We start from the raw sequence: 3,362 nt of genomic DNA, 5'->3' as shown, positions 1-3,362 counted from the left end.
CTACTACACACACACACACACACACACACACACACACACACACACACACACACACACACACACACACACACACACACAATATATATATATATATATATATATAATGAAAAAGAAAGGAGATGCCCGATATAAAATCCCACTGAAAATTGCTCGATCGATTCTCTCTTTTGCATTGCTCCAAGTCATTCAGCGATAATTTCGTATGCCCTCATATGATTAATAAGCACCAATCGATTCGTACGCAAATAACGAATAAATCTATAGTTTACAATTTATATCATAGTTACCACCAAATTATATAATACAGTCATTGGCTGTGTTCAGTAGAAAAAGTAGCTTTTCAACTGTTAAAATTCTAATACGACTGGTCTTGCTCTTAGTTCCTCATTGAATATCTATCTAAATGTAAATCAATCGTATTCAAGAATTTTATAATAATTGCAAAACTGCTTTTTCTGCTGAATGCAACTATTCACAGCTTCACAAAATAAAAAAATTTTGCTAAAGTAAAATTTAAAAATTTAGCTATGAAAAGAATTTTGTTTTATCAAAATATTTATCAAAATAATTATATAGAACGCTCAAGCTAATTATTAGTGCTGAAATAGTAGTGCTAATTAGCAGTGCTGAAAAGTTTTAACATTCTATTAATTGTTTTGATATTTTACAATCAGTTTGACTGTCCTACATAATTGTTTTAATCATCTAATAAAATTATTTTCAGCTCTCAACTATCTAATTAAATTTTTGGATATTTTAGCAAATTCTTCTTTCAATGTGTCATTCCATGTACTATACAACGATATTCAAGATTGCAGATTTCTTTGTTTCTTCATTATATGTTACATTTTACAATCAATAGTTATATATCAATAGTTATAAATCTCCATACATAAAATAACGTAAAAAAGTACTAATTCATTTCTTTTAGGGATAATTTCATGAAGCATAGATTCTCGGACATACATGACAAAAATGAATTTGTTGAAATATCTAAAAATTTAGCGATACATTTCTAAAAATAACTTTATTGGATCATCAAAATAATTATTATACAGAACTTAATGAATTGATGACAATGCTGTAAAAAATTTTTAATTGATAATAAATTTAATTTTAACATTTTAATAACTATTAGTTTGAGCGTTCTATGTAATTATTTTGATGGGGAGCAAGCAAAATTATTTTTAATTAATATCTAGCTAAATTTTTAGAGACTTTAGCAAAACCGTTCCGTGCGGGATCTTCAGATCCTTTCGATTCTTGATCCCTTCCCGTTATTCCCCAGATCTAAAAGTAATCCCGAATCGCACAAGAAACGCCGTGACTATATCGACCTAGCACGCAATCTCATTGCGAACCGGACGAACAGAGACCAGTTTGATTCTGCCTTCGTGACGATCTACGTCGAGCTACTTTCCCGGCGAAAATCCGCGATAGTACGGCTGTGCAACGATGCATCCATCTTTCGACGGAAAAAGTTCGTTCCCTGTACGTTCGGGACGAATTACCACGATAATTGCAGTCGACATGCCCGATGTCTTTCTAATCATTCAAGACCGAAGTCGATCTCGAGCCAAGCGAGACGGCGCGAGAGCGAGGGAGAATAATAGTAGAATACGGAAAGAAAAGAGAGAACCACGAATGCATCGCGCATGCACTTTCAATCGTTGTACCCCCCACAAATTGCATGCCACGGCTCGGCCGTGATGCGGAGATACTCGAGCCGAGCCGAAGAACTTCAGAAGCACGCAGGAGCTCGTATCGAGTGCACACGCGTCGGCGTTCTCCGCGAGATATGCGAGACGCGGCGCGATACGCGAACGGCCTTCGCAGTGATAACAGAGATTGCTTGCGACATGGTGCCCCGAATACGGTAATCACGTTGATCACGCGCGTCTAGTTGCGCGCACCCAATGAATGCAGAGCAATGAAGAAGAGAAACCTGAGAGCTTGTAGCATATTGTACTTCGTTCTTCAAACATTAGATCAATGTTCAAACTACGAGATACTTCCCCATTATAAACTGTATAAAACTGATTGTGCGTTACTGGAGGATGATACGCGTGTCGAGGTGTCGAAGGAAGATGTCACTGAAGGCTAATTACACCCAGGATGCTCTTTCGTTTCATTTATTAAACGCAATTAAAAATTACGCTTGAAATTGCTACGCCCAACAAGGATCGCAGGAATCATGGATTGCTTTGGAGAATCGCTCTCTCGGTGCTGATTATAAATTAAAGATTCACGTAGAGATATATCCCTCAGTTGTAGCCGAGCAACTTCCGAGTGTTAGTTAGTAGTATAATGAAAAGTTCGTAATAGTCCGCGGAAACAATTAAACATTGTCGTGAAATCTTCGTAGCAATTTCGACGGTTCTGTTCTATCTTCCATTAATTTGCCAATAAATACGCAAACAGTCTAAACTTAATTTAGTTACTTAACGCGTTATTTAACAATTTAATTTCCTAATCTCTTGATTTCTCTAAGCCATAAAAGGTGTCTCGTTTTTTTACAATTTATTAATTAATTTCGTAATTTATATTCAAGATGTATATTACAAAAATTATAATATGATCTTAAGTTCACAATTGCTTAGTTTCGTCAAGTTTACGGTCAATTAGAAACGCGTCGCGTTGGAAACATCGGGAAGTTCGTCATCGTGCGCGACGAACTGGAAACGAAAGATCTTTGAGTGGAAGAAAAAAAATTCGATGTCGAATAAGAAATTGAAAGAAATAAAATGAAGCTGCGAGACGAGATAAGTTGCGTCCCGTAGTATACGGACCTAATTACATCTTCGACGTGAAATGCGATAATACTTATCGGTCCGATAAATGATCTAATGCACAATGATAGTATTGCATTGATAGAACTGCACTTCATTAGATCAAGAAGTGATGGAAGATAATTACAAATTCACACCCATGTTTCACGTAATGAAATTTTTCAATCAGCTCAAAAAAAGACAGAAAGGTAGAAGAGTAATTCTCTTTTTATACTTTTAGACATTAATTTAACTTTCTGTCCATAATCATCCTTTTACTCTTTTACTTTGTAATCTCGGTCTTTCTTGATCAGCTCAAGTTCTTTTTACTGTTCTGGCTCTCAAAAAATATGGAAAAATTATAGATTATTTTTCAATATCTCGATTATATTACTAAATATTTTTAGCACTAACAAGATTTTAGAAGGGAAAACTGAATTCCATATTCTTTTCGGAGAAATTTGATAGTAAAATTTCGCCTGTATCAAAAATAATCCAGACTGCAGACAGAGGATTTATAAGCAGTAATAAAAGTTTCGACAAACAATATTTTGTGTGTGTGTGTGTGTGTGTGTGTGTGTGTGTGTGTGTGTA

This window comes from Atta cephalotes, assembly GCF_000143395.1.
Source record: "Atta cephalotes unplaced genomic scaffold scaffold00059, whole genome shotgun sequence".
Taxonomy (NCBI): Eukaryota; Metazoa; Arthropoda; class Insecta; order Hymenoptera; family Formicidae; genus Atta; species Atta cephalotes.
The sequence above is the reverse complement of the archived record's forward strand: the minus strand, read 5'-3'. Positions refer to the sequence as shown.